The sequence below is a fragment of the Sapajus apella genome, unplaced genomic scaffold (assembly GCF_009761245.1).
Source record: "Sapajus apella isolate SASKATOON/1434 unplaced genomic scaffold, GSC_monkey_1.0 scaffold31, whole genome shotgun sequence".
Classification (NCBI taxonomy): Eukaryota; Metazoa; Chordata; class Mammalia; order Primates; family Cebidae; genus Sapajus; species Sapajus apella.
In genome coordinates, this window is record NW_022436971.1 from 5,730,032 (window position 1) to 5,756,214 (window position 26,183).

General features: G+C 46.3%; 1 pseudogene; it reads left to right on the forward strand.

Moving 5' to 3' along the window:
• The first annotated feature begins 12,360 nt into the window (after positions 1–12,360).
• LOC116561898 lies at positions 12,361–15,980 on the forward strand (annotated as a pseudogene).
• Positions 15,981–26,183: the final 10,203 nt, after the last annotated feature.

A 26,183-nucleotide genomic window follows, 5' to 3' on the forward strand; every position in this document is an offset into this window, starting at 1 on the left:
AGGCAGAATTTCTTTCCTCTTTACAAACTGAGCTCTAAGTCAGGTTTGCTGGGTGACTTCTGTCTCTGAGTCCCTACAAAGTTCCTGAAGGTTGAATTTGGGGACTTTTGGCAGAGTACAACTCTGAAGAATGAAAGAAAGCCATTCTGCCTGACATGAAGCTAACAAATAACTAGAAAAGTTTTCCTACAAGGATCTAATCCTCGGAGCTGTCTCAGACTGCATGCCCAAGGCCCACTGCAGACTGGCCCGTGTAGTTCCTGGTCATCATCCACCAGGATGCCTGCCAGTCAGACCTCATCCTGGTGCTGTCAGAACCCCTTTATCCCCACATTAGCCAGGCCACCATTCATCCACTCAACAGAGAGGTCTCGTTGGTCTGGGTCTCTACCCAGCCCACAGCAATGCCCAGTACCTGGTGCAGCCTTGTGGTGGCCTGCTGCCTGCCCTGTTCTCTGCTGGGTACTCTTTAGAGCCCTGCAGGTCCTTTCCAGCTGGCACACCTTCATTCATTTACTTACTGAGGTTCTACCACGTGTGCCGGACACAGGAGTAGGTGCTGGGACACGTTAAGACAAATCCCCCTACATCACAGGGCTTACATCCCGGCAGGTCAGGCACCCAGGACACCACAACGAATTTTCTTACTGGGGTTGGCTTCTTCTTTATCCTCAGAGTGCTGGGATCCTTTTGCAAATTATTCTTTTCTTCCTGAGGGACCTGATTTGCAGACCCAGGGGACTTCACAGTGGCTTGCCTACATCAGGCCACAAAAGGTTGCATTGCGACCTCACCCTGGGCAATGTCGCCAGTCCCTCCATCTCCAGAATAGATCTGCCAAGTGGCCATTCTCTGAAGAAAGGAGATGGGGTTCAAAGTGATTTGCTATTTCCAGTGGAGTGCCATGTATGTTATGTTTGTGTGTGTGTGTGCGTGTGTGTGTGTGTGTATGTGTGTGTCATGTGTATGGCAGTGGGGATTTAGGCTTCTATGTGCAATCTGGTGAATTCTATAAGAATTTTATGTGGCATCTAAAAGGATTCTATGAAGCTTCTATATGGAATCCATTAAGATAGCATAAGGATTTTGCGTTCATCCACAAGAAGTAGACATGGGTTCTATAAAGATTCGAAGAGGTCTTAGTGTGTGAGCAGCTGAGGCCCTGAAGTGTGGGTGGAGGAGCAAGGGCTTTGCTTTCAGTTGCACCCACACAGCCAGAAATGAGCTCCCACCCCCACTTCTCTTCCCTTTTAAACTGTGTAGCATTTCTTGTCTGCTGGGCTCTCCTTTTGCCCTGTACAGAACCAATTTAATGAGATGAATTAAAAAAAGGAATAAAAGGAAAAGAGCAAACAGCACATGTGGCCCTTGGCAGAGGACATCCTCCGGCATGAGACTCGAGGCGCATCAAAGATGCCGAGAGACAAACACACAGCGCCCGCCCCTGCCAGCGCCATCACTGTGACGAAGCCCAGTGGCTTCCAAAAGCCATCGAGCCACTTCCAGCTCCAGCGGCTCCCCGGAGCCCTCCTTTTCTGAACCTTAGGGATGCGGGCAAGTGGGCAGCAGCCCTGATGGCCCGGGGAGGTTCAACTGCTCCCACGTCTGCTGGCTCTGGGTAACTCTGCAGGTCCCCACAGGCCCCATTCTCTGCCCTGGGTGGTGGAGGACAGCCACACACACAGGCAGCCAGAAAGAAACCAGAGCGTCCTCAGGCCTGGGGCTGGGGCTGGAGGGGAGAAGAGGGAGGGCCTAGATCTGGGGCTGGGCAGGGCTCTTGTGAGTTAGAACCTCAAGGCCTTCCTCCTCCAAGAACCATTCCTAGGCAACTGGCACCATTCCAGCAGGCGGAATCGTTTTTCATTTTATCTGACTTTCCTCTAGGGCCAGCGCTGTCTGGCAGATTTTTCTGCATTGATGAAAATGTTCTGTATCTGTATCTGCCTTATCTGACACAATCACCTTTAACCAAAGGTGGCTATTGAGCGCTTGAAATGAGGCTATGGTGACGAAGAGACTGAATTTTCCATTGTACTTAATTTTAATGAATTTAACTATAAATCGTCAAATGCGGCTGGCAGCGACTGTGGGAGACAGTGTGACCGTGAGCAGGGCTCCTGTCTGATTCACTGACGCCCTCCTCTCTAAAACTACAGTCCCCCAAGAGGGGCTGGCCCAGGCCGGGCTGCAGCAGCCTTCGTCTTTCTGTCTGTGGGACTTCCTCCCAGCTCAGCTCACACCTGTCTGCAGGTGGCTCTTGTTGGTGGTCCCCACTGGGCACAGGTCACCAGGGCTGAGGGTATGCCTTGGTCTGGGGTGACTGAGGAGACCCGGGATCTAGTCTGAGCATAGCCCCATGCTCTGTATGTGACCCTGGGCAGGTCTGCCCCTCTGCAGTGACGGAGCAATGACTGACTGGGCCCGAGGTTCAACAACAGCCTCACACCGCCTCCCCCACCCCTCCACACCGCCCCCGCCACCCACCCCAGTGGGCTGGGGTCAGGGAACTAAAGCCCACGGGCATTCTGGGTCAGCTTCCTAGCTTCTCCTCTTCTCCCATCAGGCCCACCAGTGGAGATCATTATCCAAATGGTAATGGTTAAGAACTTGGCTTTGGGGCCAGACTAGCTTTAAATCTCAGCCCCACTACTTACTAGCTGTGGAGCTCCAGTACCTTTCACTGTTGAGTGGGAGTTACATCTGGTGTCAGAGGTCCTGGGTTTAAATCGGGGTGTGCTAGAGACAACTTGAAGACACCCATGAGAACAGCTTTGTCCTATTTTCAAGGGATTTTCTGAGCCAATTGATGAACACAACTGTTTAATATAAAAATTAAATTATTTAATTTATTAAATAATAAATTAATAAAATGATCAATAAAAATTAAATACACAAATAATTATTTAAATAATATTTAATTATATATAATTGTTAAACCCCTCTCTGTCGTCTACTATGTGGTTCTCGAGGGCAAGGATCGAGTGGGAATTATTTATGACAGTCACTCCAGGGACTTTTCCAAACCCTCTTCCTCCTGCAGTTCCGATGCGCGCGTTCCTCCTCCAGGTGTGAGCAGAAGGAAAACAGGGCACAGCCCACCACGCCACCCCTCGCTGTGTCAAACGCAGAGACTAAAGGGCCCTAGAAGGCCTCTTGTTCTGCTATGTGGCTGCCCTGGGGTCCTGCCCACCTGTCCCTGCGGCTGTGAGAAGGCTGGGGGCTCCTGTGCAGGGGTCTGGATTCTGGGTCTCTCCATCCAGGACCCTGGAATCTGCCCATGTCAGGAACAGGAAGGAAACATCTCTTTTTTCTGCACATGGTGTATATGGGGAGGAGATGCTGGCTGACACAGCACAGCATGGGATGTCCACAGCAAGCCCCCAGGGCACTGCCCACAGCAAGGCCTTCTCCGAACCCAAGGCTGAGCCTCGCCTCGCACCGGGGCAGGCTGAGCTCACAGTTGGTTAGCCCAGCCTTATATTTTTGGTTATACTGTTCTGCTCCCCGCTACACATATATACACAGATTTTAATCCATGTGCAATTTTTTTTTCCGGGAAAATTGTCTGTGGATTTTATCAGATGCTCTGAGGAATTCTGATGCCTTTATCATTGCGCTAAATGGTGAATAGAAGGCCTTGGCCTTGGAGCTGGGAGATGTGGCTTAGAATTCTCATCACTTCTAAGTTGCTGCATGAACTGGACAAGACACTTTATTTTCTCGACTGCTGTCTAAAATAGGGCAATGACCTTGTCTTGGGTGGTGATTTAAAAACAGGTTCACAGTCGTGTTCACGTATCCTTTGACACTCTTCCTGTGAAAAGATGGAATCTAATTGTCCTTCCTTGAATATGGGCCAGGTTTGATGAGACTCTTCTAATTAGCAGAGGCAGAAATGGTGCTGCGTGATTTCAGAGTCTTGGTTAGAAAAGCGGATGCGGCTTTGGCCTGGCTTGCTCTTGCTCAGGACGCATGCCCCTCAAGCCCTGAGCCCACATAAGTCCAGCCACCCTGAAGCCGCCGCTGGAAGGTCCAGGAAGTGTGGCTGCAAGGAGACAGAGAGAGGTGTGTGAGGCACCTCAGCTGTGCCTGCCCCTGCCGTCGGCTCTTCCCACCCCAGGCGCGGGCATGCAAGTGAATGAGCAGCTTTGGATGATTATAGCCTCCAGCCTCCAAGCTGCCCCAGCTGAAGCCAAGTGGAGCAGAAACAACTGCCCGCCCAGTCCTGCCCACTTTGCATATTCATGGACAAAATCAATATTGCTGTTTTTGTTTGCAACCCCTAAGTGTTGGGGTGGTTTGTTATGCAGTGTTGGGTAATATCCGGGCACCCTGCCTACCTTCAAGGGATGTGGTAAGCATCACTTGATATGTCACCTTTCACATGCTAGGTACTCGGCGACACTGCATGTATGGGACCTGCAAATTGGCCAGGTGAGGGGTAACTGGGACCTAATGGGACTTCTGCTTAGCCCTCTAAGTGACAAGGAGCTTTCTGGAGAAGAGGGTTATTTGCTCCAGCCCCATGGGTCCACAGGTTTCCTGGAGAGGGCAGGTGTCCCCAGATCAGAAGCAGTCCCTGAGGGGGAATAAGAGAAAGGGAGTAGTCTTTTTTTCCCCTGTTGGCTGATGGCCATGACCAGCATCCCAGGAAGAGGTGGGGAGCTTGAGGAGGATCTGGGAGCAGTGGGCTGAGGCTGGGCTGGGCCAGCAGCGGTCCCAGCAGGCTCCGCAGCCTGGCCTCCCTTCAGTCCGCAGCCTCACTCTGTGCTTCATTATCCTTGCGCAGTCACCCGACTATTGCCTGCTCCTGCTCCCGCACAGCCCAGGCACTCCTCCAGGGAAGGGACTGTACTGGCAGATTTTGAAGCCCCAGAACTGAACCTCGCAGTCTAGGGGAGTCAGGTGTCCAATACATGTTTGTTGAACGTCAAACTCGGTGTATCTCGTTGAGTCGCCGATGCTCAGGACCCAGGGCGGGGGTGGCCGGGAGGTGAAGTGGTCCCATCAAAAGTGGCTCTGTGGGCATCACATCAGAGGGGCCCGTGTAGGAGTCCTTCTCCCTGTGGGGAGCGGAGGCCTAGAGGGCAGTACTGTCGCCTCAGGCTGAGTTTGGGGGGGTCCCTCTTTTGGTTTGTGCCCCATATTCTATGGCCAGATCCCTGTGGCAATAACCTCCCCAGTGCTGTGGGTCCTGTGGGATGAGGGTCGCACTCCTAGGCCCTGCTCCTCGGCGCCAGATTCCTGCCCACCACCTGGGCCAGGCCCTATCTCTTGCCCATCACAGCTGACTGGTTGAGGCCCCCCGCCCCTCCCTGGCTGGCCAGACATCTCTGACTGCACATTCTACCCGCTCAGGACTTCTTGCACAAGGAAGTTTGCCTGGGCCCAGAACTCAGAGCCACATGAAGAGGCTGCAGAAGAAAAGGACGAGTTGCCTGAGGCTCTTTGACCCTCAGGAAGCAGCCTGGGCTGCCCTGCGCCCACACCCCAGCCTGGATTTCCTATCAGACACAGAGCTTTACAGCAGGAAGGCCTGCCCGCCAGAGCCTCGGGGCCCGGCCGCTCCATCCGCCTGCCCTTGGTCTGGATGTCTGCCCGAGCAGATGCAATTTAACTTGCTGCAGGAGCAATATCTATAAAAAGTTAACTATCATCATAAAAGCAGCCTGTCCACCCAGGGCGGGGCTGCTGGAGGGAGGCCCAGCAGCTGGGTCAGACCCCACTTTGGAGACCACAACTCTAATGTCCAAATGTCTCTCCCCTTGCCCCCCACTCATCTCAAAAAGATGTCTCGGCCCCTGATGTCAGCGCTCCCCTGAAGGGACACAGGTTGGCTTCATGCTGCATGCTACAGCCATCCCTCAGAACCGTCCACACCATGCAGGGGGGCCCTGCAGCCCTGGCCCTGGAGACAGGACCACATCATGGGAAGGCAGGTGTAGCCCAGCACCCTGCAGCAGAGGTGCAGGCTGAGCTGCCTGAATGCGGCTTCTCTCTGGGGCTTTTGAGTCAGATAAAGCATGAGAGCCAAGAGAGTGGTGTTCCACAGGTGTGTGGACCAGCAGACAGCTTTCCCAGGCCTTTGTTCAAGGGGATATTGGGGGAAACATCTCCCTAGGAGGAGGCCCCATTGGCTCGCCCAAGTCCAGCACTGCCTGGCCCCCCTGTTGCTAGAATTGCCACTAAGCTTTCAGGGAGGGGAGGCTCCAGGGGAGGCAGTCTTGGCTGGGAAGGGTTTATCTCTCAGCAAATGCTGGTCACAGCCATAGTAGAAAAGGTCAAGATGGCAAGGTGAGCTATGACTGGCTCGTGGAGCCTGCTGTGCCCATCTTCAGGCATTGGGAGGGCTTTTTTCTTTCTTCCCACACTGCCCACATCCCCTTTTCTGGGCCTGGCCAACCCCTCTATCCTTGGCACATGGCCACAGATGGGAATTGCACTCCAGGTGAAGAGACAGTCTCAGCCTCATTCCACACTGGCCTTGTGCTGACAGGGGCCGGCTTGGCGCTGTGACGGACAGATTCCTGGGATATCTTCTGTCTGCAAAATCTGAAGCCAGACTCCCTCGTTCTCTGGGCACAGTCAGACAGGGGGTGGATAGGACATAACAGCCAAGGGGCTGCCTGAAGAAGAGGAGCAGAAGGCCTGAGCAGCCCCACCTAGATGCAGAGGGAGGCCTGAGTGGGAGGCTTACTCCCTTGTCATCTCAAGAATGGGTCCCTGTGAGGACACCTGGGGACAGGGGGTGAGAGGATCGGAGTGGAGGAGCCACAGGGGTCCTCCTTCCACTGAGGCTTCCGATGGGCTGGGAGACGTGACCCGGGAATAAAAGACTGTCTGTGGTTGCTTCAGGCTGTCTGCATGTGCCTGAAGGACTGAGAGGAAAGTGTGCAGTGACAGTAACACACTGGCCAGGTGTGGTGGCGCACGCTTGCAGTCCCAGCTGCTTGGGAAGCTGAGGGGGGCATCACTGGAGCCCAGGAGTATGGGGCTGTAGTGAGTTATGATCACACCACTGCACTCCAGCCTGGGTGACAGAGAAAGGCCCTGTCTCAAAACAAAACAAAAAATTAACACCATTAACAGCAGATATGGGAGCTAGACTTCCTTGTACACACACACACACACACACACACACACACACACACACACACAGACATACATACACACGTTGGAATGCTCTGAAGCTCTGAGCAGGGCAGGCAGTAATTATTACGTACCTATTGTATCTCCATGAGGCCACTGAGGAAGGAGAGGCCTCTTTGCTGTAGAGGGATTTCATTCTATCCAGGAAGGACACACACACACACACACACACACACACACACACACACACACACCAGACACCCACACTATAAGGCAGCGCATGAGTAAGCATTAGACAGGGCTGTGTCACCCTGCTCTGTGGCTGTGAGTAACGGGGCTGATCAATACCATGAGGCAGGCAGGGCTCATGAATCTTTCTTCTCGGCGTGGTATGAACCACAGCTGCCCTTTTCCAGACATGAGCATCCACAGATTTTTAAGGCCTTTCTCCCTTGAGATTGTGACAGCCTCCTGCTGTCTAATTTAAATGAGAGTGCATCTCATTTAAACCCTGTTCACCCACGATGTCCCTGGCAGGCAGGGTCAGCCCCTGGAAGATGAGGAGATGTAAGCGTGTTCTAGCGGAGCGCACGGAGACACAGCGGCGTGGCAGGGAGGGAAGCCGAGCACACAGGCCTGCGCAGTTACCACCACGGCTTCCTGCTTGGCCTGTCGGCTCTGAGACTGGGAGCCCTGCTGGAAGTCTTGGGCTAAAGATCCCCAGCCCCTGAAAAGGGCTGAGTTAGCAAGTGGAAGGGATCAGTCACGCTTTGCTGCAGCTGACAATGTGTGTCTGTGTGTATATACATGTGGTGCGTATGTGTGATGCATGTGTGTATGTTGTATGTGCATGTGGTGTGTGTATATAGTGTGAGTATGTGGGTGTAGTATATGTGTGTATGTGTGTGGTATGGTGCATGTGTACGCTTGTGTGGTGTCAATGTAGCTACATGTGTATGTGCATGGTGTGTATGTTGAGTGTGTTGTGTGTAGTAAGTGTGGGTATGTGTAGTGTCTGTGTTGTAAGTATGTGGTTTGTTGTGAGTGGAGTGTGTGTTGTGAATTTGTGTTGTGAGGGAGGTATGTTGCAAGGGAGGTGTTGTGTGTTGTGATTGCGGTATGAATGTGGTGTGTGTGTTGAGTGTGGTGTGTGTGGCGTGAGTGTGGTATGAGTGTCTTGTGTTGTGTGTGAGTGTGGCATGAATGTGTGGTGTGTGTGGTGTGAGTGTGAGCTTGTGTGTGCTGAGTATGGTGACTGTGGTATATGTATGTGGCGTGTGGTATGAGTGTGTGTGGTGTATAGTGTGTATGGTGTATAGTGTGTGTGGTGTGAGTGTGTGTGCTGTATGGTGTGTGTGGTGTGAGTGTGGGTTGTGTGGTATGAGTGTGTGATGTGGGTGTGTTGTGTGTGGTCTGAGTGTGGTGTGTGTGGTGAGTGTGGTATGTATGTTGTCAGTGTGTGTTGTGAGTACAGTATGAATGTGTTGTGTGTTGTAAGTGTGGTGTGTGGTGTGTGTATTGTGAGGCTGATGTGTATATGATGCAAGTGTGTGGTGAGTATGGTGTATACACCGTGTCAGTGTGTGTCGTACGGTATGAGTGTATGAGTGTGTGTTGTGTTGGGAATGTGATGCATATGTGGTGCAAGAGTGGTATGTGTTTTGTGAGTGTGGTGTGTGTATGTGGTATGTGTGTAATGCGAGTGTGTTGTGAGTGTCGTGTGTGTGGTGAGCATGTTGTGTGTGTGGTGTGTATGTTGTGAGTGTGGCATGTGTGGCGCCAGTGTGTGGTGAATGCGGTGTGTTTGTGGTGTGTGTGCTGTGAGTGTGGTGTGTGTGAGTATGTGGGGACGGATCTTTGAGGAAGACCAGGACATCTGCCCACTGTGGCCTGGCAGAAGATTCCTGCTCAGCGTGGCCAGGATGGGTAATGAAAGAAAAAGTGACAAAGCCTGAGTCCCCTTTGCCAGCCAGGCTCCCGCCCTTCTATGGATTCAAGAAGTTTCCTTGGCTGGCTCAGTGCAGACGGAGAGGGAGGTGGAGAGGAGGGCCAGGCTCAGTCTGATATTCGTAAAACCTCTTCCACCAAGCATCTCTGGGCTCAGGTCTCTGTGGAAATTCTTCAACATCACGTAGAGGACTCCTGAGTGTTCCTAGCTCCTCTCTGTCTGTAACACTTCCCTCCTGGGCCACGGTGGTCCCCTCCCCGTCATAGCCAGGTGGAAGACAGGACACAGGAAACCCTGAGCCAGGGTTGTGGGAAGAGTAGGGGTCTAGTGTCCCAGCCGGAGACTGCTCTTGGCATGCTCTGGCCTCCTCAGGAACGTCCACATTCTCTGACCATCTTCTGCCCAAGTCTCTGACAGGGGACAGGCAGCCCTGGTGACATCCCAGGGTCTCTAAGCCATGTCCAGTTCTCCCACATTCCAGGGAAGGCATGACAAATAGGGTTGCCTGATAAGCACAGGTCACTCAGTTCCATTTAAATTGCAATTAAATAATAAATACTTTTTTTTTTAGGGTGAGTTTGTTCCCAATATTGCAAGGAACATACTTACACTTAAAAAATCCTATTGTTTATCTGAAATTCAAATTAAACTGGGAGTGCACTGATTTTATTTGATGAATCTGGCAAGCTTAACTTGAAGGGAATGACAGTTACTGTCATGCATCACTGAGAGGGCCTGTTCTTTGTTCCAGGTACTGGGCTGAGCCTTTGAGTGTCTTATTTCCATTGAAACCTCCCCAAGAGAAATGCCAGATATAGGTGATGGGGAGGAAGGCAGCAAACCACATTGCCATGTATGTACCTATGCAACAATCCTGCATGTTCTTCACATGTACCCCAGAACCTAAAATGCAATAAAAAAATATATATAATAAAAATAAACAAAAAAATTATCCTCCCCACACCACTACCGTGCACCCCAAACTTGGATCCTTTGTTTACCACATTTAAGATTTCTGCCTTGTCTTTTGCACACCACCTGTACAATTTCTTGTTTGATTCTTTTCTCTAAATCAATTACCTTTAGAAAAGTTTAAATCAGCTTCTTCTTATTATTTTTTAGATGGAGTCTCACTCTGTCACCCAGGCTGGAGTGCAGTGGTGCAATGCTGGCTCACCGCCACCTCCTGGGTTCAAGCAATTCTTGTGCCTCAGCCTCCTGAACTGGGATTACAGGCACGCACCACCACGCTTGGCTAATTTTTGTATTTTTAGTATAGATGGGGTTTCGCCATGTTGGTCAGGCTGGTCTCCAACTCCTGACCTCAAATGATCTGCCTGCCTTAGCCTTCCAAAGGGCTGGGATTACAGGCGTAAGTCACCAAGCCCAGCCCAAATCCATTTACCTTTAAAGGAAGTTTTATATTCATTATCATTTGTCATGAATAGCTGCAAAATTCAATACAATGTTATCACTGTATTGCCTTTCGGGTGCCCTTTTTGAGGCTGAGGCATTCTGAGGAGGAGACTTTCTGCTTATGTCATCAAATTTAGGGGGAAAGAAAAAAAGAGATGTATTTCTCACTATGTTATTTATCATTATTAATGGTGGCTCATACCTGTAATCCCAGCACTTTGTGAGGCTGCAGTGGGCAGATCACTGGAGGCCAGGAGTTTGAGACCAGCCTGGCCAACATAGCAAAACCCCGTCTCTACAAGAAATACAAAAAATTAGTTGGGCATGGTGGTGTGTGCCTATAATCCCAGCTACGTGGGAAGCAGAGGTACAAGAATCACTTAAACCCAGGAAGCAGAGGTTGCAGTGAGCTGAGATGGCGCCACTACACTCCAGCCTGGGTGACAGAGCAAGACTCTGTCTCAAAACAACAACCCTATTAAAAAGGTAAACTGAGGTACAACAAAATGTTAATGAGCTTATTTGAACAGACAGGGATTTATGAATTGGGTTCCAAACCAGAAGTAGTTGGGAAGCTTCACTGAGGGAATATAAGAGGGAGGCTTTTATAGGATAAACAGGGAAGTAAAGCAAAGATTTGATTGGTTGTAGTTATACACTTGCCTTATTTGGCTTATCCTGTTGGAAACTGTTCCTAGTTATATCAGTTTGTTGGCTGCTTCTGATTGGTTGAGCTTAAATTCTATTTTTCTTTAACCTAGGCATTTGGGGCCAGGCATACTGGCTGACAACTATAATCCCAGCACTTCAGGAGGCTGAGGGAGGATGATTGCTTGAATCCATGAGATTGAGGGTGCCACGATTGCACTACTGTACTCCAGCCTGGACAACAGAGCAAGACTCTGTCTCAAAAAAAAAAACAAAAAAGCATTTATAAGAAATAGCTTAAATTACACTTCACTCATGTTTACAAATCAAGCAAGGTTAAGGTCACTTATCCTAACTGCCTTTTTCTGTGTAGGGATTTTTCAGGTCTGGTCTCCATTTTAATTTACTTTAACAAAACATTATAAAGTTACAGAATTAAAAACAATATAGGAATAAATAGACAAACCAAAGGAATAGGATAGGGACTGCACAAATAGACCGTGGAATATGTAGAAATTTAGGGTATGATGCAGTTGGTATTTCAGATGAGCGACAAGCCATTCAATTAAAAATTTTAGGAGAAATAACTGCAAAAAATGAAAATCAAGCTTGATTTCTACTTCATACCAGTCATAATAACAAACTCCAGGTTACTTAAAAAACTAAACATATTTTTTTAAACTGCAAAAGAATAAAATGTAGAAGATTGTTTTTTGTGGTTTTGTGATAGATAAAGCATACGAAGTAAATAATATGTATATATTTTTGAAAAGGGAGAATTAAATGTGAATTAGTCTGCTCGATTCCAAGATGTTACAAAGCTATGATAATTAGAACTGTGTGATATTGGTTGCGGGACAGAAGCATAAATCAATAGGACCGGATGGAAAACCCAGAAATAGACCTACACAGATATGCCCAACAAAGTTTTGAAAAAGATGCAAACGCAATTCAATGGATGAAGGATCACCTTGTAAACACATGGTGCTGGAACCACTGAACATCCACAGGCAAAAAAGTGAACCTTGACCTAGACTCCAGGCCGTATGCAAAAATTAACTCAAAATGAATCACAAACATAAATGTGAAACCTAAAACTACAAAACTTTTAGGAAGAAAATACATGGTAGAAAATTTCTGTGTTTGGGGCTAGACAGAGAATTCTCAGCTTGACACCAAAAGTATTATCCATAAAAGGAAACACTGATAAATTGGGCTTCATCAAAACTGAAAACATTTGCTTTGTGAAAGACCCTGTACAGAGCATGAAAAGATAATCTAAAGATTGGGAGAAGATATTTGCAAAACACAAAGGACTAGTGCCTAGGACTACATAAATTTCCCTCAAAACTGAACAATAGAAAGTAAAGAATCAAATTCAAAAATGGGCAAAAGACATGAACAGACACTTTGCCGAAGAGAGTGTACTCCTGGTTATAAGCACAGGAAAAGATGGTCAACATCGTTAGTCATTAGGAAAGTGCCAAGAAAACCACATGATATATCACCACACATCTATGAAAATGGCTAAAATAAAAAACAGTAATGACATCAAATGCTGACCAGGGTATGAAGAAATTGGTTCATTTATACTTTGCAGATGGGAATGTAAAATGGCATAGCCATTGGAAAATCATTTGGAAGTTTCTTAAGAAATTAAGCATGCAACTATCATAAGTCTTAATAATTGTACTTTTCAATATTTATCCCAGAGTTATGAAAACTTATGTTCACACAAAAACTTGTACAAAAACATCTGCAAACTGGAAACAACCAGATATCCTTCAATGAATGAATGGTTAAGCAAATGGAGTGCAACCACACCACAGATTACTTTTTACCAATAAAAGGAAACAAGTGGGCGCTACACAAAACCACCTGAATGAATCTTCAGGGCATTAGGTTGGCTAGAAAAAGCCAGTCTCAAAAAGTCACATACAGTTGATTCTATTTATATAACATTCTTGAAATGACAAAATTATAGAAATGTTGCCAGAGTTAAAGAGGGGGTTGGCAGAGGGTGGGGGAGTGGGGGGAAGAGAAGGCAACACAAGGACTCTTGAGGTGGGGGAATCATTCTGTATCTTGCCTGTATCAATGCCAGCATTCTAGTTGTGATATTCCAAAATGTTACCATTGGGGGAAACTGAGTTAAGGGAACATGGATCTCTCTGCATTTTTTTTTTTTTTTTGAGACGGAGTTTCGCTCTTGTTACCCAGGCTGGAGTGCAATGGTGCGATCTTGGCTCACCGCAACCTCCGCCTCCTGGGTTCAGGCAATTCTCCTGCCTCAGCCTCCTGAGTAGCTGGGATTACAGGCACGCACCACCATGCCCAGCTAATTTTTTGTAGTTTTAGTAGAGACGGGGTTTCACCATGTTGACCAGGATGGTCTCGATCTCTTGACCTCGTGATCCACCGGCCTCGGCCTCCCAAAGTGCTGGGATTACAAGCGTGAGCCACCGCGCCCGGCCTCTATCTCTCTGCATTTTTACACCTGTATATGAATCTACAATTATCTCAAAATTAAATGTTTAATTTTAAAAACTACAAAAGAATTAGAAGAAAGTATAAGATATTATTTTTGTGAATTAGTAATAGGGAAAGCTTGTGCAATAAAGCATTTAATATAAAAGCATTAAGGAAGATATCAATATTCAACTACATCAAAGGATACCGCCAACATGACCCAGCGCAGTGGTTCACACCTGTAATCCAAGCACTTTAGAAGCTGAGTGGGAAGGACTGCTCGAGCCCAGGAGTTGGAGACCATCCTGGTCAATAGAGTGAGACATTGTCTCTACGAACAATAATAATTAAAAAAAAATAGCCAGGTGTGGTGGTGCACATGTGTGGTTCTTGAGAGCTACTTGAGAGGCTGAGGGAGTAGGATCACTTGAGCCCAGGAGTTTGAGGCTACAGTGAACTATGATTGCACCACTGCACTCCAGCCTGGGTGAGTGAGAGTGAGGCCCTGTCACTAAAAAAAAAAAAAGACACCATCCACAAAATTGAGAACTAGCAACCAACTAAAAAATATTTGTAATAATTACAATATACAAATAATGAATATTCAAAATATGTTAAAAATCTGCTATGTCAATATGAAAAAGTAAACAATGCTCAAGAAAATAGGAAAAAAATAGGAAAAACCACAAGAGGAGAAATTCAAATGGCTAAAAACCTATGAGAATCTGCGATATCCCTGATAATAAAGGAAATGTAAATTAAAACAATGAGAGACAATGTTTTATTATGTGCTAACATCAATTTTCCCTCACCCTGCCAATCTCCCAAACTTCCTCCTGTTTCTTTCAAAGGACAATCCCTTCATCTGCTATCACCTTGCTGAGGACTTTGCTCCTGCAATTATCCTCCCTCTCCTGCATCATTAAATTCCCCCTCCCTACTCCATCATTCTCATTAGTACACAAACATGCTCCAGTATTTCTCATATTCAAAAGCAAATCTCCTTTTACACATACCTTTCTTACCATGTCTTTGCTCAATGGGGCAGACAGACAACTGTCCACCAAAAATCCATGACCTCATTGGACAGTGTAGCAGTGCAGCTGGCAGTGGCTGCCCAGCCAGGGACCACACTTCCCAGCTCCTTTTGAATATTCTTGGAAACTGTGACTGAAGCCTGGATAACAGAATGTGGGCAGAAGCAGTGTAAGCCACTTCCAGGTGTGGCCCATACAATTCTTCTATGTGATCCTCCACATTCTCTTTCCTCTTCTGCCAGGTTGATGTTGACATCTAGGGCAACTAAAGGTGCCATATGTTGAAGAAGATGTCAAGTGCTTGGATCCCTGAATGACTGCATGGAGCAGAGCTCTATCCTCACTTCTACTCCTATCACTGATTGGAATTTAAAAAAGAAAGAAATAAACTTCTGTTTAATTAAACTACCTAGATTTTTGTGGTTTATTTGTTATAGCATCTGGTCTTATCTTAATGAATGCACTTTTTATTTGTAACAAGACTTCTCAAAAGAGTTGTCTCGATTCCCTTGAGCCAGACCAACCAGTTTTGTCTGGGTTCAAATTCCAGTTTTGTCATTTCCTAATGTGTGTGATCTGGGGCAAGTTAGTTAAAGATCTATTCCTTATCTGTAAAATAGGATAATAATTGTACCTACCTCAAAGGGCTGTTGCACAGATGAACATATGTAAAGCACTTAGATCAGTGGTAAGTTTTATAGAAATTCAGCTATTATTATCATTTTAAGCCATTCACACCATTCCAGCTCCCTTCTGTCTCCGCCACTCTACCGAAACTACTCTTGTCAAGGTGGCCTCTATGCTGCAAAATGCAAATGTACATTTTTCTTGCCTCACTTAATTTAACTCTCAGCAGCAACTGACACAGGTGTCTGCTGCCTCATTTAAAAAAGTATCATGGAAGATTGCAAACATACACAAATGTATTTTGGTTTTGAAATAAATTTCTTCCTTTTCTGTTGCAGCAATGTGCAGCGAGGAGCTCTAATTTTTGCCTGTAACCATTCTTTGGCTGCAAGAAAAGGGCCACAGACGTGGCACATTGCAAACGCAGTAATGGCCTCATCACAGTGAATAGGTGGCCCCTGGAGATGACCCAGGAGCAATACAAGCTGCTAGAACCAGTTCTGCTTCTGGGCAAAGAGCGATTTGCTGATGTGAACATCTGTGTCCATGTGAAGGCTGGTAGTCATGTGGCCCAGATTTGTGCTGTCCATTAGTCCATCTTCAAAGCCCTGGTGGCCTATTACCAGAAATATATGGACGAGGCTTCCAAGAAGGATATCAAAGATGTCCTCATCCAGAATGACGAGACTCTGCTGGCAGCTGACCCCCTTCACTGAGTCCAAAAGTTTGGAAGCTCTGGTTCCTGTGCTCACTGCTAGAAATCCTACCAATAGGCCGGGCATGGTGGCTCACGCCTGTAATCCCAGCACTTTGGGAGACCAAGGCGGGCAGATCACCTGAGGTCAGGAGTTTGAGACCAGCCTGGCCAACGTGGTGAAACCCTGTCTCTACAAAAGTACAAAAATTAGCCAGGCATGATGGCGGGTGCGTGTAATCCCAGCTCCTCAGGAGGCTGAGGCAGAAGAATCCCTTGAACCTGGGAGGCAGAGGTTGCAGTGAGCCGAGATTGTGCCATTGCACTCCAGCCTGGGCGAAAGAGGGAGACTCCGTCTCAAAAAAAAATAAAAATCCTACCAATAAGCTAATCACAAGAATCAGGAATTCACCTGTATAATAAACAATGCTTAAGTTTAAAAAAAGAAATTCTTCCTGGAGTTAGGATTCTTCACTCTCTTCATTCTCTTTCCCCCACCTCTCTGGCCATCCCTTCTCAAGGTCCTCTGCTGGCTCTTCCTCCTCTTCTCAACCTGTAAATGTTGGTGTGTCCTGGGCTGTATTGAATGTCCTTCTGCAGCTGTATTTCCTTCCTGGATGATCATGAAATATCTATAGCATGAGGACTCCTACCGTTCATATCACATCCCACCTCTCTCTAAGACTCCAAACTTGTGTATCTCAACTCTCTGATGTCACAAATGTAACAGGTCCAAGACAGAACCCTTGGTTTCAGAGCTGCCCTTTCCCACTCCTCCCTTCTTTGCTGTCTCTAAATTGGGCAATTGTACCACTCCACTCAGCTGCTCTGGTCAAAAACTCAAGAATTATTATTGGTCGCTTTATTTCCTTTTTCCTTTCATCACAACCATCACAAGACCCCAAAGTTCAATTTGAAGCCATTCACTTCTCCCCCTCTTCACTCTTGCTTCCCTAATTCAAGGTGCCACCACCCTACTTCGAATACCTTCAACATACTTCAAACTCATCTCTATGTGGAAATCCTAGGAATATTCTAAAAATACAAGCCATTCACATTCACTCTCTTGCTAAAAATCCTCTAATTTTTTTTTTTTTTTCGGAGATGGGGTCTCATTCTGTCACTCATGCTGGAGTGCAGTGGTGGGATCACGGCTCACTGCAGCCTCAACCTCCCAGGCTTCTTGCTCTGTTGCCCAGGCTGGAGTGTAGTGGTATGATCATAGCTTACTGCAACCTCAAACTTCTGGGCTCAAGTGATCCTTCTGCCTCAGTCTTCTGAGTAGCTGGGGTTACAGGTGTGTACCACCATGCCTGGCTAATTTTAAAATCTTTTTGTAGAGATGGGGTCTGGCTATGTCGCCCAGGCTGTTCACAAACTCCCAGCCTCTAGCAATCCACCCACTTTGGCCTCCCAAAGTGTTGGAATTATAAGCATGAGCCACCACATCTGGCTCTAACATCTTTTGATTGCTCTTAAAAGCCAAACACCTTCTGTATTCGTTCATTCTTGCACTGCTATAAAGAAATGCCTGAGACTGTGTAATTTACAAAGTAAAGAGGTTTAATTGTCTCCCAGGTCCACAGGGTGCACTGCAAGCATAGTGGCTTCTGCTTCTGGGGAGGCCACAGGAACCTTACAATCATGGCAGAAGGTGAAGGGGGAGCCAGCACTTCTCATGGCCAGAGCAGGAGGAAGAGAGACGGGGAAGGTGTCACACACTTTTAAACGGTCCAATCTCACGAGAACTCATTCACTATCTGTTCGTTGTTGTGACATAGTACCAAAGGGGGATCCGTCCCCATGATCCAGTCACTTTCCACCAGGCCCCACCTCCAACACTGGAGATTACAATTGAACATGAGATCTGGGTGGAGTACAGCTCCAAACCATATCACTTTCCCTGGTCTCCAGCACTCTGATCTCACTCTACTCTCCTCTTGTGACCACTGCCAGCCAGGCATTCTAGGATTCTTTTTGCCTTCAAACAGGACAAGTATGTTCCTACCCCACTGTTACCTCTGTCTGGACGCTCTTCCTCCAGGTCTTCAGCGGGATGGATGGCTTCGAATCTCAGCTCAAAAATGTCTCCTCCTCAGTATGGCCTTCTCTCCCTTCCCCCACAGATTATTCTATCGTATCATCCTGTTTATTTCCTTTGCAATGCTTTTCAAAATCTAGATTTTCTTATTTACCGTTGCATGCCTCCTCCCCTCCCCCAACTAGAATGTAAATTCCATCAGGGTAAGGACCTTGTCTGTGTTGCTACCTCTGTGTCCCCAGGGCCTATGGCAATGGCTGGCATAGAGTAGACATTCATTAAGTATTTGTTGAATGAATGAAATTTATGCAAATGTATGGGGAAAGATCTGGATGAATAAATACCAAACTGATAAGGCTTTATCTTATGGGATCATGCTGGGATTTGGGAATGGAGCTTAAAGTTGACTTTAGCTTAACTGTATTGCTTGAAAAAAAATTTAATTTAGCCGGGGCCTATATTCATATATTGCTTGTGACATTAAAAATAAAGCAAATACTTGTAAGTATTTTGTAAGCTGGGAAGTATTATATACAAGAGCAAGGAAATTGCATCAAAGGAGACTATCAGGGGAGTGAAAAAACAACCTACGGAATGAAAGAAGGCATTTGCAAATCATGTATCTGATAGAAATTAATATTCAGAACATACAAAGGACTCCTACAACTCAACAACAAAAACAAACACCTTGCTGGGCGTGGTGGCTTACACCTGGAATCCCAGCACTTTGGGAGGCTGAGGTGGGTGGATTGCTTGAGACCAGGAAATTTGAGATCAGCCTGGCCAACATGGCGAAACCCTATCTCTACTAAAAATACAAAAATTAGCCAGACATGGTGACACACATCTGCAATCTCAGCTACTTGGGAGGCTGAGGCACGAGAATCGCTTGAACCCAGGAGGCAGAGTTGCAGTGAGCCAAGATCATGCCACTGCATTCCAGCCTGGGCAACAGAGCGAGACTATCTCAAAAACAAAAACAAAAGCAAACACCTCAATTCAAAAATGCTGAAAGGACTTGGCTAGACATGTATCCAAAGAAGATATACAGATGGAATCAGCACATGAAAAGATGCTCAACATCCTAAGTCATTAGGGAAATGCAAATCAAAACCGCAATGAGCTGTCACTTCACTTCATTAGAATAACTATTATTTTAAAATAAAGGGAAATAACTAGCGTTGATGAGCATGTATAGAAATTAGAATCCTCGAGCATTCCTAGTGGAAATTTAAAATGGTGCTGCCACTGTGGAAAACAATTGGGGAATTCCTCAGTAATTGACACATGGGATTGCCATGTGATCCAGCAATTCAGCTCCCAGTTATACACCCCAAGGAAGTGAAAGCTGTGATTCAAACAGGTGCTTGTACATTAATGTTCATTGCAGCATTATTGATAATAGCTAAAAGGTAGAACAACCCAAATGTTACAGATGAATAGAAAAACAAAATGTGTGTGTGTGTGTGTCTGTGAGTATATATATATATATATATATATGCACACACAATAGAATACTATTCAGCCTTATTATTGAATAAAATAAAATTCTTTCTTAAGACACAAGCTACAACATGGATGAACTTTTAAAAAAGATGCTGAGTGAAATAAACTGAACATGAAAGGACAAAGATGGTATGATTTCACTTATATGAGGTCCCGAGAATAGTCAAATTCATAGAGATGGAAAAGTAGAATAAGGTTACCAGGGGCTGGAAGGAGTTATTGTTTAATGGGCATAGGGTTTCAGTTTGGTATGATGAAAACATTCTGGAAATGGACAGGCTGATGATTGCACAACTTGCCAGTGTACTTAATGACACTGAATTGTACATTTAAAAATAATTAAAATGATACATTTTATGTATTGCATATTTTAGCTCCTCCCCTGCCACCCCCCAACACACACACACACACACACACACACACACACACCTTGAGAGGATTTATTGTTACTCTTTCTCCCTGCTGTGCATCAGGACCCACCTAGCTTACTAGGGCAGATTACATTAAAAAAAAACAAAACTACCTTGTTTTCAAATACATCCCCTCCCCCAGTTAGCACCAAAATAGAGGTGAAAATGACATCTGGCTCTAGGAGTGCATGGGAGTTGGACCCCTGGCTGACTCAGTTCTCAGCAGGCATCAGCCACCAGCCCCCGTACTCTGCCTTCTGAATGCTCTGGGCTCCTGTGGGCTTTGCCCATTTTCAGGAATTCTGGAGCATTTGGAGCCTCAGAGGACTCAGGCTACCTCCTATGCCCATTGGCCTGCCCATGCCCAAGACAGTCCATGTGTAGGCACAGATGACAAAACTTTTGCCAGCAAATAGGAAGTGGCAGGGTGGTCTGTGGGGAATTCATTTGCCAGTTGGCAGCTTGTCCCAGCCCTGTCTCTGGCCTCCACATGTCCAGGTTTTAAACTTGCCCCATGCAGCTGAGGTTTGCCTTGGGATCTCCCAGGCAGTCCCTGCAAACCAAGCCATGAAAACGAAACAGCCTTTGGCTCCCAAGAAGATTTTACACATCCCTCCAGACTTTCGTAGCCCACATCTTCTGCCCGTCACCATATGCTTTAGGAAATGCATGAGCAGTAAATCAAATTAACCTCATGGAGTGTCCCCTCACTTAACAGAGCATGTGTGTTCCATCAAAAATGGCTACAAGGCAATGGACTTTTAAGTGAATCTCATTTCCCCACTGTTTCATTTTAAAATCAGGAATGTGTTCTTTTGGAGAAAAAGTAATTGGCCATCTAGACATGACTTTAAAAAATCATACTTGAGGATATAGAAGATCTTAACATGTTATACACGCAGAAAAGTTTAAATGTTGAATGAAATCTCAATACGATTTGCATATTAACAATGCTACACTATCAAATAGAAGATGAATCACGAGATACCATATTTAAGTAAGTCCCACTCATGTGACAAAAAGAATGGAAGTGAGACGCAGCACAGTGGTAGGAACCCAGGCCCAATACCACTGGTCCCTCTTTATCCCCACTGTAAACTCCAGTAGCCCTAAAGCACCGGGAATGTGGCTAAACTACCTACTAACTGTAAATGCCTTCCTAATCTGTGGATTCCTGACCTGTTTTTTTTTCTCATTTCCTCTAAGTACTTTATTATGAAAATAGCTCCAAATAAATTGACCTCTCTAAGACTTGCTTGGCCATTTCTTCATTCAACCCACATTAATTGCACACCATAATAAGGCCATTCCTGCGAGCATCAAGGTGAGCACAGGTATAGTCCTTGCCCTCATGGAGCTTATAGTCTTGGGTCTATAGACATCAGACAAATAATCACACATACATACATGTACATACATTTAAAATAAAGAAACAAGTAGATAAATAGAAGGAGCATTTCACAAGGAGGATGTGGCCCAGGGAAGGCTGAACTGAGGAAGCAAGGTATGAACTGAAGTCTGAAATAGTCATTCATTCATTCATTCATTCATCTTCTCGACAGATGTTTATTGAGTGTTAACTTTGTTCCAGGCGATGGGGATACTATGTTGGACCAGCCAGACAAAATCCCTGTCCCTATGGAGCCTCCTTCTAATGAAAGTTACTGAGTGGTGACGGGAAGAGATGCCATGGGAAGGACGATTAAAGGGAGAGCAGTAGCCAAGGGTCTGAGACAGGGAGGAACATGGTACCCCTGAGAGACAGTCAGGTGGTACTTGGCTAGAGCCCAGAGAGGAAGGGAAAGGCAACTACAAATTAAGCCGGGTAAACAGGGGCCCGGACCAGAGCCTTGTGACTTAGGATGCCAATAATGCAACCACTAGAATGTGTCTGTATTAACAGTTCTGTTCCCAAACATAATGCTTTGGTTTAATGCCCATTGGTGAATTGTGGCTTGCTGGGCTTCACAAAGCACTGATTACTCTCAGACATTATCTGATGGACTGCGTTTTGCTTTCTCATGCGGCTTGCCTGACAGATGGCAGCAGCCTGGGCAAGCCAGCCACCGCAAGATGGACTCATAGGACACCCGAATTCCTCAACATTTTTTTTTCTGTGATGTTCCTTTGAGGAGATCTTTTACTTGGTTTGCTACTTCCTAACCTTGTGACCATGTGCAAGTTACATAACCACTCTGAGCCTCAGATTCTTTGGTATAATATGGGGGACAATAATACCTCCATTTTGGGGTGGTTGTGATGACTCGTTGAATGAAATGCAAAAATCTATGTGAAATTGCCCAGCACACTACCCAGAACTGAGTAGACATGCCTCACAAACATTATTTCCTTTCACTGACCTCTTCTTTAATTTGAGGTTTTGTTAAGTGGATTTCTGTTAAGCAAGGGATCCCTGTTCTCAAATTACAGTAACTGCTACTTTCCAGGGCAAGAGGTTATATTAGCAAGACTTCCTCTTATAACAGGGAATGGACAGCCAGGGGAGATGGTGGAGAGGGTCCTTTGAGCTGTTGTTGGTCCAACATCCTTTGAGATGTTGGAGTGAGACTCCATCCTGAAACAAAGAAACAACAATGAGAAAACCCAGGCTTTTGTCTTCCTTCTTTTGTGGGGACCAAAGTCATGTGCGTGTATGTGTGTGTGAGAGCCCACCATGTGACCAAGCCAGCACTTTAAAGTCGGTGCCTCTGAACCCTGGCCTCAAAACAAAATAATTGCATACAGACATTCCTTTTGATCACATTCTAATACCGATTTACAACTCTGCTTCCTTGTAACCCCAAAGAAAGCCCTAATCATGGAGCACATACCAAAGCTTAGAATTTTGAGTGTGTAGGAGCGGGTGTCTGTAAGTATGTATTTGTTTCGGGGGGGCAGCAAGTAGTGGTTAACTAATGTCTAGTTCCCCTGCCCCAAATTAAGCTCTCGATGTGGCTAGTGGGATATTTTCATCTGAATGGCTCAGTTGAGCACTGGAGGCAGAAGACAATTTTTTGTGTGTGTGGTTTTCTCCAGGCCAGGCAGTTTTTCCATTCTGTTCTTTTATTATGATCAAGATTACTTCATTACCTACCCCTGATGGGGTTTCTTTGGGTTTCAGTCTGTTTTTAATAAGAAGCAGACTAAAAACAAAGTTTCAGTTGTGTTTGAAATCTTCAGCTTTTTTTCTAAAATAATAGGTTAAAGAATTTTATTTGTCTTCTGAGGTTCTGAGGTTGGCTCAGAAATTCTCTGACCCAAGCCTTTGGGAAACAGGGAAATGGCACTTAGAATACAACCATCAAATGCAGATTCCTGGGCTCTGCCCCAATCTGCTGTAGCTGAAGCTAAAAGGTGAAGTCCAGAAACCAATGTTTTTAGCAGTGATATCAGTTGATTCCTGTGAATAAGAATAAAAGTTTAAGGTTTGAGAACAGAGTATAGAAAGGTAAATCCATCAATCAATATTTCTTTTTAATTATAATATAATTCAAATACCATAGAATTCACCACTTAAGTGTACAATCAGTGGTTTTTAGTATAGTCACAAGGTTGTACAACCATCACTACTATCCAATTTCAGAACATCTCTATCCTCCCCGAGAGAAATCCTGTGTCTATTAACAGTCCTGGCAGGAAGCTGGAGTGTAATCCAGCACTTTGGGAGACTGAGGTGGGCGGATCACTTGAGATCAGGAGTTCGAGACCAGCCTGACCAACATGGTGAAACCCTGTCTTTACTAAAAATACAAAAAAATTAGTGAAGCATGGTGGCACACACCTGTAACCCCAGCTACTCGGCGGTGCTGAGGCAGGAGAATTGCTTGAACCTGGGAGGCAGAGGCTGCAGTGATGCGAGATCATGCCACTGCACTCCAGCTTGGGCAACAGAGCAAGACTCCGTCGCAAACAAAACAAAACAAAAAGCAGGTAGTCTTAATTTCCCCCTTCTAGCCCTTGGCAATCACTAATCTACTTTTTGTCTCTATGGATTTGCCTATTCTGTACGTTGCATATAAATGATAGCATACAATTCATGGCCTTTTGTTCCTGGCTTCTTTCACTTAGCATAATGTTTTTAGGTTTATCCATATTATAGCATGTACCAGTACTTCATTTCCTTTTCATGGCTGAATGATATTTCCTGTAGGGACATACCACTTTTGTTTATCCATCCATTAGTTGATTATAAATCAATACTGAGTATCATTTATATGCAAGACAGTCTGCAGAGCTGCCCAGGGTATAGGCATGAGTCAGACAAGGACAGTTCTTCAATAGTGCAGGAAATCAAGGAGAGGTGATGGAGAACAGGGCATCTGGCACAAAGCAGAATGAGTGAATGAATGAATGAATGAGTGAATGAATGAATGAAAGCCCACACACAGGAAAAGAAACTTAACTTGTAGAGGCAGCATGTGCTGATGCCCATTGTAGGGTGGATGGCTCTTTCCAAGTTCAGGACCAGTAGTAGCAGTCACTCAGGTGTGACAGGCTTTACTGTAAGTTGAGTCTGGGCCCTGCGGTCTCCAGAGATGAATCAGACACGACCCACCCCATGGAGCTCATAGACTATGAAGGAGGCAAAACATGGTGTGGATTATAGATGACATACAATAGTGAAGGGAGAGGGGAAGTGGTGGGTAGAAAGGAAGACCCCTTCTGGCTCAGAGGTCAGGAAAGATGGAGGAGGAGGCAGCATTGGAGCTGGGCTTAGCAGCTTGGGTAGGACTTAAAGAAGGAATGAGGCTGCGTGTGGTGGCTCACACCTGTAATCTCAGCATTTTGGGAGGCTGAGGTGGGCAGATCATGAGGTCAAGAGATCAAGACCATCCTGGCCAACCTGGTGAAATCCTGTCTCTAGTAAAACTATAAAAATTGGCTGGGCATGGTGGGTGGCACAAGCCTGTAATCCCAGTTACTCAGGCGGCTGAGACAGGAGAATTGCTTGAACCCGGGAGGTGGAGGTTGCAGTGAGCTGAGATCGTACCACTGCACTCCAGCCTGGGCGACAGCGAGACGCTGTCTCAAAAAAAAAAAAAAAAAAAAAAGAATGAATGAAAGACCACACACATAGGAAAAGAAAATGTTAAATGTCAGAGAGGCGAGTTACCAAAACCAGGGACAGAACTGCGTGAAATGGGCTCAGGGATAGAGTTCCAGGACACCTGTTTTACTGAGGTCAGTCGCTCTCCACCCTGGCTGTGCATCAGAGTCACCTGGGTGCTTTAAAAAATACCAAAGCCTGGGTCCTGGCCCTAGAGATTCTGTTTTATTTGACCTGCTTTGGGGGTGAGTATAAGTGGTGATATTGAGTAAAACCACCCCAGGTGATTCTAATGAGCAACCAGAGTTCAAAACCACTGACGCAGAGGATTCAAAGAGACAGCTGGCCATTAGCCTGGAGCGTGGGGTTGGGAGTGGACGGTACACAGGTTGACCACATCATTTATTCTCTAAACTAGGATACATTTTTGCATGAAACAGGGTGCTATGAATCATTATGCCAGGACAGCAGGCATAAACTAGATCATCCCAGACAATGTGGGTTGTATGTCCACCCTAACTATGGAAGCACGTGAATGCAGGCTATGGGATTTGGACTTCATATCATCACACGTGGGAGCTACGGAAGGTTTGGAGCAGACCACTGACACCTAATAAATGGGAGGCAGGAAGGCAGAGGAATGTAGCGAGGACTCAGCTGGGGAAATGACGAGACAGAAAAAGTGTGTTCATGAGAAGAACTCCCCCAAGACCACTCCAAAGAGACCTTCAATTTAAATAAATACCATGTGTTTGCTGGGCAGTGGCAGCTTCCAGACAAGTCATTGTCTCCTCCTTCTCCTATGTGAAAAGTGAAGCGGGGTGTTTGGGGCTTCCCCTAGCACCCCAGATACCTCCCTGGGAGATCCCCTGAGGGCTGTTCGCATGGACGATTTTCTCTGCTCATTTGTGAACTGGGAACACTCCAGGCAGCCTCCCTGGAGAAGCCCAAGGGAAGGACTCCTCCAGGTTCTCTGGGGCCCTTGCCCTGCGCCGTGGCCACCCCAGCTCTGCAATGTCCAGGCCACTCCCCGGTGTTTCTGCCTCTCGGAGAGGCCCCGTGTCCTCTTGCTCCTCCTCCAGCTTCCGGATCATTGGGATGGCTGCTGTCGTGGCTTTTTCCTTCCATTTGTCAGGCTCACAGAGCTTGTCAGGTGAGATATACATCTGTCCCACCCAACCTGAGGCCAGAAAACTGGGTGTGTTTGGCTGTAAGCCCAGTGAGAGTGGGCCCGTCTCTGAGCATGGTTGC